The sequence below is a fragment of the Patagioenas fasciata genome, chromosome Z (assembly GCF_037038585.1).
Source record: "Patagioenas fasciata isolate bPatFas1 chromosome Z, bPatFas1.hap1, whole genome shotgun sequence".
Taxonomy (NCBI): domain Eukaryota; kingdom Metazoa; phylum Chordata; class Aves; order Columbiformes; family Columbidae; genus Patagioenas; species Patagioenas fasciata.
In genome coordinates, this window is record NC_092560.1 from 4,241,042 (window position 1) to 4,251,165 (window position 10,124).

Sequence of the window (10,124 nt, forward strand, 5' to 3'; positions counted from 1 at the left end):
CACCATGTTAAGACAGCTTGTGGTGGCAGGACAAGCAGACAGCTCTTTGCACTGCCTGATGCTTGGAAGGAGTTAATTGTGGTGCTGCCTCCGTCTTCCATCAGCTCAAGGATGCATTAGCAAAGCCAGGCATTTCCCCTTATGATGAAAAGTGCAGAGCACATCATCCCAGCTTACCTTCTGCAAGCACACTTTCCTTGAGAAAACTATGGTATTGGTGGACTTCAAGGCACAACTGCTAGCTTTTAGTGGCCATCAGCCATATTGAATTCGACACATTCTTCAAAAAAGCAAATTACTACAGAGAGCCTTCAGTGTCCTTACTGGATAGTGGCAATGCTAACACTTAGCACATATAGTTCTTTTTTACAAAGAAGCACTGTTACACAGAGTGAGATCGTATTAATTGGGTTTTATTTTCTCTTTACATCTTTAATCTCATGAGCAAAATACAATATCTCGTTGCCCATCTTCATTTCATACAGTGAATTAAACTTACTACTTAAATATAAAAGACAGCAAGAAAACAAAACCTGACTCAATGCTGTTTCTATTACTCTGATTCATGCAACTTTGTGCATTTTATCACCTTGCTGACATATCACTGAAGAAATGATCCATTTTTATTGTATGAGCAACCAAGAGTGAGCAGGGTTTTCTTCCTAGTGAATTTGCTGGGGAAAAATAAGTTTACTGACAGTGTGAGTTAAGTATATCATATGCTTTATACTGCTAAAGATTCTCTTAATGCCTTAGTGCTAAGAGCTCATCAGGTTGGGTGTCACTGGAAAGAAATGTTAAATAAAAACCCTCTGAGTAGAAGTGTAGTGACCTGTGAGATGGGATTTGGAAAGAAGGCAGAATATAATATTAGGCAGAGGTAGATCAGGGATGTATAATGGAGGTCACAGACTTTATTTAGGAGAAACTTGGCAGGGACTGAAGATAGATTCACTAGAGAGGACAAGAGGAATGTAGGCTTAAGTAGTCAGGAGGGGTGAAGTTGAGAAGGGAGGTTGAAGAAACACTATACTTCATGTAAGAGGGCAGAAAGGTGACCAAAGGACAGATAGTTGTGATTTATTTGGGACACAAAGTCTCTGTCACCTCTGCCTTCCAGACAAGCTGTGGGCAACAGGAAAGAAATCCCATGTTGAACGCCAGACTAACTTGTTATAGCAATCCAGCAATAGCAAATGTGGGAATCAATGTTTGGACAATTGAGAAGAGGAGGTTGTGGTTGAATGGCTACAATACAGTGGGAAGTCATGAAAAGCTGCCTTTGTCACAAGAGCAGTATGCTGAGAGAAGGAAGGTTTTACAGGTGAATGTCAATAGTTTGTCTTAATCTGAAAACCCAGCCATCAGCACCGTCTGAGAAGAATGGAGAACATAAAAGGATGTTGGGAGAAAACAAAGGTTGACACCCACCACGTCCTTCTTCTGGCAGAATGGTGGAGAGGATTTTCAAACAAACCAACATCTAACATGGCAAGTGGTTGCTTGCCACAAACCCATCAGTAATTGCTAGGTATTAGGGGGAAGTGTTCGATACATGCTCACATTATTCATTTTCATTGATGAGGGAATAAATGTTCACAGCTCACTCAGTCTGCTCCTTCACCAGACCTCCTCATAGCTGCCATCACTGCTGGAAGCCCCTGCAGATGCCAAGGACAGACAGAATCCAGTGATCAGATCCTCCTGCTCAGCCCCTCTAAATCACAGATATTTGTATCAAGTAACAATACTGAATTCCATTAGTGAAGGAAGACTGCTGCCCCACCACCAAGAATAAAACCATTCGATGCAGAAATTAAGGATTCTGCAGGGATGCTTGAGTAGCTCTGTTCTTCATGTTAGACTCATTTCAAATTATTGAGGTCAATCTGTAAGGACAATGTGTGCATCAGGAGATGTATATGATTGTGAGGAAAAAAAAAAAATCCTGTCTATAAATATGGTCTTTTTTTCTTTTACCATATAAATGACAAAATAACCCATCTACCTCAACACTGCCTTCCAGTACTGCCACCTATTGCCATAGTACATTAATTTTGTCCTAGGAAAAAATTGCTAATAATAACATAATTCATATTTGACTATCTGGCTCCTTCCCATTTGTGAACAAAAAATACAAGTAGAGTATCACATTTTAGCTGCTGTTGTTTACTTCATCGCATTGTTTTCCTCCAAAGTCTGAGTTGTTTGGGGGGCACTGAGGGAGGCAAGTGGTCACTTTTAGGAAATTGAAAGGGTTGTCACTTTGTTGTTAAAAATGCTTCTGAAATATGTAAGGTATGTTTTCTGAGGGAAGGTGCTTGTTTCAGTTAATCTATTCTGGAAATTTGATAGATATTATTTTACCTGGGGCAGCCAGGTAACACTCAGCTCATACTCCAGAGAGTTACTAACTGCTAGATTCTGGCCTAGAAAATATTTCTAACTGTGAACTCTATCAAGTATCAGGGAGTAGAAAAGACAATGTGATTGGAATTTTCTTCAAAATACTTCCCTTTTCCGCTGAAGCTAATTCCATCAACTAAGCATTCACCTCTTTACAGCTGAAATAAGGTGTTACGAGTCAGTCTGTTAGAGACACACTCAGTTTCCCATCAAGCTTCAGGCTCAGAGATAAACTGCTGCTTTGTAAAATCACAAAATACATGACCTGAATTTTTAAATGTATGCTTAATAAATGTTTAAATCTCATAACTGTTTGCAAAGTGCATGTATTAACTTTGAAGTCACTACGGTCTGGTCTGTAATTCTCATCTCTCGTGAGTGCAGTGGGTTGTACTTCAAGGACTGAAGGTCCTCTCTTGTTTCTTGGTGGAAGTCTTGTAAGTGCTTATGCCCCAAGTCAAGAGGCATTACTGTCTCTTGAAGATCTTGGGATGCCAATATGCCGTAAAAAAGAGTCATAGCATTATATCTGTATAGGGCAGCAAAGCTGAATACTTTCCGACTCTACCTTTTAATCCTAAAATAAAAAATACATAAACTCAGTACTGCTCTACATTTCTAGAAGGCAAATAGTCCAAATCATAAAAGTCTAGTGAAATCAATGGAAAAAAAAAATAGAATTATAAACATAACTTGGGTATTTCATATTTCTACCACTGTAATATATTCATTTATCTTATTAGTATTTTAATACACAACAAAAACAACAGTAGCAGTGTTGTTATGTGTTGTAGTGACTCAGGCTGAGAAAGCTAATGTCTATATTGCAGCCTAACAGTTTGTTTTATAAGGAAATTGCAGATATATGGAAAGCCTGGGGATCCTCAGAACTAAACATAAGAATAGAGGAGAGGGACAGTAGCTCCAGGCCCTGGTCCAGCTTTATGGTATTCAGCATCTCACATTTACGTCTATTACTACTCTGCACACAAGTTACTTCCACCCATTTTGATCTTATTCTTTCAAAAGTGTGTAGTAGATAATGGACTTTTAATTCTGTTTTATCAATTGTCTGTTTTCCATTTGACAATTATATATGACAGGCACTTTGATACAGTTCAGGTGAAGCAGCTGAACATCTAAACATTGTGTTTAACAACTGTTAAACATGAAATCACAGAGGAAGACTATTGTACCCATACCTGTGGAGGAAGAAAAGTTTAGCCCAGAAAATAATCTTGATTACAACAGTCCTTAGGCAAACGAAAGATAATTTGATTTTCAAGTATTTTATGCTTTATTTTCATTGAACTTAACTTTCGAATGTCAGTTGCTGAACACCAGATAAAATATTTTCCATGAAAATTCAGACAAACAAAACCAAACAAACAAAACTTGTATTTTATGAAGCAAAACTATTTTTTTCCCATCTTTTGGGATGAGTAATCAGAAGGAAAGCAGGAGAAGGGCTGTGTGGGAAGCAGCAGCCTCATTACAGTCACAATGAAAACAGTTCTGAAAGGGTCAGCCAGCATCTGAAATAGCTTTTTTCTGCTAATGTCCCAAATTTGGTATCTCAGTTTCAGTAGCAGCAAAACTCTGGCCTGGTACACCCAGTACAGCTAATTTCCATTAATAAACACAGATTTCCCCTCAAGGATTAGTTTTCCTCATGCTTCCTGATGCAAGCTGGAGTGTGTGACCAGTGGCAAAAGGGACAGTTGAGGGAATTCACTTCCCAAAGGGCAATGGGCACAGATTACACCAAGACCTGAATCTACAAAGTCTCACGTCTTTCTGCAGGCCTGATTTGGCTGGGGGCGGAGGGTGGGCCAAGTAGCTATTTTTCATCATGAGCCACCCTCGTACTGTTTTCCCAAATCTTGTTCTGCCCTGCCTGTAATGGAAGAAGAATTCAGGGAGTGGCAGCTTATAAATCATGGTTACAATAAAGCCTGGAATAAATTGCCAATCTCAGGTTTAATTAATTATCTTTTCAGAGCTTTCTGATTCGGGGAGCCAATTTTAAACGGTGCCACACGCTGTTGAGAGATCCACTCGATTCCTCAAAACCACTTTTTTTTTTTGTTTTTTAATTGCTAAAAAGTTTTCAACAAAAGGTGCGCTGCCACTGCAGCCCGGCGGAGAGGCGCGGAACTCCCGCGGCAGGGGGCGCACAGCCCCAGCGGCACCGCCGCATTTCCCGGGGGTTTTCCGAAGGATCGGGCAACTCTTAAAAAGTATTAAGTCTCCTTTAATTTTATGGTTATTCTGATATTTTTATTATTATTTTTTTGGCCGGGGAGGGCGGACATGGGCGCGTTTGTTCTTCCGTCGCTTTACCTGCGTCGCTTCCGCGTGTCTCTTTTGTTGCTTTCTTTCTTCTCCCCTGCCTTTTCTGCTGTTTCTTTGTTTCTCCCTTTCCACCAACAGGAGTGACGGGCGGGGGGCGGGTGCGGAGGTATTAAATTTTAATTATTTAATGTAATTATTAATAACAGTAAATATAAATAATATGAAAATATAAAAATATTTAATATATAGAAATAAATATAAATAATAAAAAATAAAAAATCTATTGTCAAATTAAATAATGACCGGTCTTAACCCCCCCGCTGGCTCCGGCTCCGCGTAAGCTCCGCGGGTGCGGAGCGGGGCGGCTCCAAGTGCTGCCGCCAGGGGGCAGCAGCGCCCCGCGAGTCGCTGCATCCCGCCCCCAACTTCTTCCCCCAACTCTTCTTCGTTCCCCCCCCGCATCCCACCGCCCCCTCGAAGTTCTCGCCCGCCCCGGTCGTGCCGGGTGTCACCCCATGTACCCACAGGTGGATCCCGCCGAGGGCATCGGGGCCGCACCAGGAGCTCCCAGTCCCACCTCCCCTCGACCCTTCCCTCCGCGTCTGTCCGTCCATCCGCCCGTACCGGGGAGAGGGTTCTGCTCCGCAGGTTGGTTCCTTTATCCTTTATTTTCATAATAATGCTAATGGTAATGAGTATTAACAATAATATTGATAACGTTAATAAGAATTATTATGTAATATACTGTTATTGCTGTTACTATTAGTATTATGCATTTATGAGAGTATCTCGGGTAGGGCCCGATCCACTCAGGGCAGAAAAACTGTTAATGTCAGCATGAAAAACCGGTATTAACGCGGCCGGTGCGGGAAAAGTTGCCCTTTTTGTTGTTGTTTTTCCTGAAGTCTGGCGGGTTTGCTCCGTTGAAGTTCGGTGGAGGCGGCGGGGCGGGCAGGGGAGTTTGGGGGGTCCCGAGGGTGTGTGGGGCGGGGAGGGAGTCTCCATCCTCCTGCACAGGTGTCTGCTCTGGATGGCGCCGCCTCCCGCCAAACCAACCCAAAACACAGCAAACCAAAGAGCATTTTCCCCCGTGCTCTGGAAGGAGTCCTGCGCTCCTTCCCACCCCAGTTTTGGGGAACCCATGTAGGAGAAAATGGAATTTTTTTCTTATTTTTTCTGTTTTTTGGAGAGGGGGAGCAGGAGGGAGGAAGCAACGTGCTCCTGGTGTCTGGGGGGTGTCTGTGCAGGACTGGGGGGAATTTCCTCACCTGGCTGGAGTTTCAGCTTCCGGAGTCCTTCCTCCGCACATCTTTGCGTTTCGTCACCCAGGCGCTCGGTTCTTATTAGGATCTACGCTGAGTAATACGCAGGCGCGGAGTTGTGCTGGGACACGGAAATCCCTGCGGTGAGGTGTGACACCTGAGTGGGGGCTACGGCCTCGCACAGTGTCGATTCCCACCCTCCAGGTGGGTTTCCCGCCCCAGGTCCACGATCACTATACCTGAGGGGTTAATCACTCTTTAAAGTAGATATATATAGACACATATATTCTCTTTAATTTTATTCCCTCCCACACACACACACACACACACCCCGCGGTTTCGTTGTTCAGTAAGTCTACTTGGTCATTTGAGGAACGTTAAAAAAATAAAATTTAAAAATAAAAAAAAAGCTGAGAAATAGTGTATTCACTTGAAAAATTCTCCTGTCGTCGTTACTGCACCGCATGGAGAAAAATATTCCCTTTATACCTGTCTGGAAAGCAATACACACACAATAAATAAATAAAAGTTAGTTAAGATACTTGATACAACTCGTTTTCCTCTCCGTTGAAACAGAAGAGTGCAGCTCGGGAAGAACCGTTTGCTGCTCCTCGGAGCAGACCCGAATTGCATCTCTGTGAAAACAAGCATAATTCAAGGACCTTTCTTGCTGGGGTGGAACCCACCAGCATCCTATATTTGGCTGCACTGGGAGCGGGATCTTACCCAGTTTTGCAGAATTCGAGCTAAATGTGCACGTACGAGGCGTGTTCAGAAGTTCTCGTTTTATTACTTCAGCGCATTTCTGTAACAACGCTCCACGCAGACTTATATATTTAAAATAAATCGACTTCCAAAGAACACAGCAAACTTTCTATTCTCGTTTTTCAGACCGCACTCAGTTCTTCTCCAAAAGTGCCCTCTCGCCTAATGGAAGTTTTGCTTGAGTACCAGTTGCAGGACTGGCGTCAGCCTTAAGTTATTTGAAAAATAAATGTATGTATACATATATATATATGTATGTATACATATATATATATGTATGTATACACACACTTATGGTGTGCTTGAAGAGATTTCACCTGGAAGGTGAGGATGAGCGTGTCCTGTTTTAAGTCGAATTCCCTTCAAGGGGTGCCAAGGACCGACCATCATCCCGATTCTGCCTCCTGCGCTCCCACCGCCTGGGCAGACGGTTTTCAGACTGGCCTACTTTTACGTTTTCTTTATCTCAGAAATGCACTATTCGCGAGGAGAGTTTTGGGGAGAGAAAATCATCAGAGAAAAGACGGAAATAAAATTAAAGTGTTTCCCTTCGCCAGAATAATTAAGCAGGATTTTAAATGTTTTATCCCCATTTGTATGGTGTCAAACTCTTGGCAAGACCTTTTCTTCTGATAGTTGGTGTTCCATACGACTGCACTACTGGAACAATCTAATCAATTTTGGGATAAATAATTTTAACTTCAGCAGATTTCCTCCTCCTTTAAATTCCTTTGAAAACGCTAAATACTTTGCCTTTACTACCATATATATATTTATATATATATATAAATATATATATGTTTAATGAGAGATATATATATATGTTTAATAAGACATGTCTTTGAGAGCTATATTGAAAAAAAAAATAGCCACATACGCTTGTAACTTGAAGAACTGGGTGAAATTCAGCCCCTTTAAAATAGATTGCACTAATTTCAATTGTGTTAGAAACAATTTGGTGATCATTCCATGCTTAATAATCCACTTCGTTTGGAGTTTCCCTCCCCAACCCCACTTGCATTCTTAGAGATCGACAGCAACTGACGCCAAACATCACGAGAGCTGACCTGCCCAGAAAGACTTTATCTGATTATTGAAGTCGAAAATAATTTTAATGTAATAATAATAATAATAATAATAATAATAATAATAATAATAATAATAATAATAATAATAATAATAATAATAATAATAATAATAATAATAATAATAAATTATATATTATTATATACATTATTATTATTATTATTATTATTATTATTATTATTATTATTATTATTATTATTATTATTATTATTATTATTATTATTATTATTATTATTATTATTATTATTATTGGCTTTGTTAATACATCTAGTAGCTGCTCTGAAGAAGAAGAATAAATCTGAGTGTGAGTGCATTCGGTAAGATGCAGACACCTGAGAATGGGTGGTCCATACGATAAAATATGTGTAATCAATAGCAGCGATTATAGACAGGGTAGGAGGGGAAAACAAACAAAATCAGGAGCTCGCTTGCTCATTTTCATGTGGTTCAGGTAGTGGAACATTGCAACAAGAATATGCAAACAGTTGTCCTAATGTCAGCCCTTCTGATTTGAAAGGTGGTCTGCTCCAACGTGTTTTAGTTCCTGTTCTGAAAATCAGTAAATTAAAAGGAAAACGTTTCCATCCTCTTTAGAATGAACAACATTATTTGATTAATTTTGGTTTTTTGGTAATCTAAATAACAGCAATTTTCAATTTAATCTGAAATAGCTGCTTGCATTTATTTTACCATCATTTTATATAACACGACAATCGACACTAAATTTAAAGACAACTTCTGAACATAATATAAGATGCTTCCAATGCATTTGTTTGTTTGTTTATGCTGAAGCGTTGTACTTTTATTCTAGTGCAATCTGGTTTTTTTAAATATAATGTGATTCTTACTTATTAATTTGATTTCGATATCATTAATACAGTCTCTCATTACAGCATTTATAGATGAAGTATAAACGTCCCAAAACGCGTTGTCAAGCGTTAGTGTTTGCTGTTTTTCACGCTGTATAAACACGAAACTTGCATTACCCTACAAGAAACCACCGCCTCGCTGATGTTCTGTACTCTGCTCCAATTAGCTATTAATATATGGCAAATCATATTCTGCGTTAGGGGGGGAAGAAGGCTTAGAATTATGCAACCTCTGGCGTGCAAATCTCTGACAAATCGCGGTAGATGCAGCAATTTCAAAGTGGGGGGGTGGGGACTGATCCCGGGATTGTTGGTGCCGCGTCGTCCCTGGCGGGTATCAATGCTTTCGATTAACCTTTCGGAGAAAAACGGCAAATAGATCTTCAGCCGAGGAATCAGGGGGGACACAGTATCTCTGCAGCAGTGAAAAATTTGAGGGGAAATCGCCCCGCGACCCCAGCCCCACGGACAGGGGAATGCTGCCCCTGTAAGGAGGCAGGGAGCTGCAGCTCATCAAGCCCGCTGTGTGATTAACCACGAGGGCCTGCGATATTGCACTTCTACGGCAACCGGCGGTGCAGCAGCCACAATTTGCCTGGGTCCATCGCCCGCCCCGGGTGGGGGTGCCAGCCGGTAGAGCCCACCGACCACACCGAGACCCTTCCTCCATGTCCCCTGTCCCAGCCCCGGCTGCCGGCCTCCCTCGGCAGAAGCCTTTCTAATTAGTTACTAGTATCACTACGAATAACAATATTAATAATAACAACGAGAGGAAGCGGGGGGGAGGCGATGCGAGGCACGGGAAGGGCGATGGTCGCCCCAGTCGCCAGCCCACCTGAGTCCCGGGGACAGCACCACTCGTGTCGTGGGGTTCACGTCCTGGAGGGTAAGCCCCCGACCCTATTCCTGCCTCTTTTGATTCCAAACCCGAGTCCTTGCGAGTCCCCGAGTCTGTGGGGGCAGGCAGGGTGCCGAAATAGGGGCCGCCCCGAAATAACGTGTTCCCCCCCACCCCGCAGTTGTTTGATGTGTGTGGGGAGAGAGTGGGTGGGAAACGTCGGGGCGAAGGGGAGGGGGAAGCCACGTCGCAGCCCGGTGTGGGGCAGCACCCGAGGCCACCCCCCGCTCCCTCCCTCCTTTCCTCCACCCCCATCTCCCTCTATACCCCCGTCCCACTCTCTGGGCGAGCCGGGATGGGCTGGAGAAGCCTCTCCCGGGCTTTTTGCAGGAGGCAGTGCCGGACGAGCGGCTGCGGAGCCGGGGAGGGGAATGCGGTGAGTACCGGGGTGGGGGTGTCGGTGTGACCTGACTTCCCCGTCTCAACCCGCGGCGGGAAAAACGTGTCCGGGACTGCGGGCGAGGAGGGGCACTCCCCTTTCCCCCCGCCGTACTCCGCCTCTCTTGAAGACACGGGGGGAAAGTTGATATCCAGGATGAGCTG

General features: G+C 42.8%; 1 long non-coding RNA gene across 4 annotated transcripts; it reads right to left on the bottom strand.

Annotated features, from left to right (window-relative positions):
* Window positions 1-416: 416 nt before the first annotated feature.
* Window positions 417-9,821, bottom strand: LOC139826449 (uncharacterized). 4 transcript variants are annotated; one of them, XR_011736523.1, is made up of 4 exons: window positions 9,519-9,821; window positions 5,227-6,101; window positions 4,750-4,825; window positions 417-1,661 (listed from the first exon to the last, which is right to left on the bottom strand). It is a non-coding gene; the product is annotated as an uncharacterized lncRNA (long non-coding RNA). The 4 variants fall into 4 exon arrangements; XR_011736522.1 differs by having other exon boundaries at window positions 5,227-6,202; XR_011736520.1 differs by lacking the exon at window positions 9,519-9,821 and having other exon boundaries at window positions 5,227-6,974.
* Window positions 9,822-10,124: the final 303 nt, after the last annotated feature.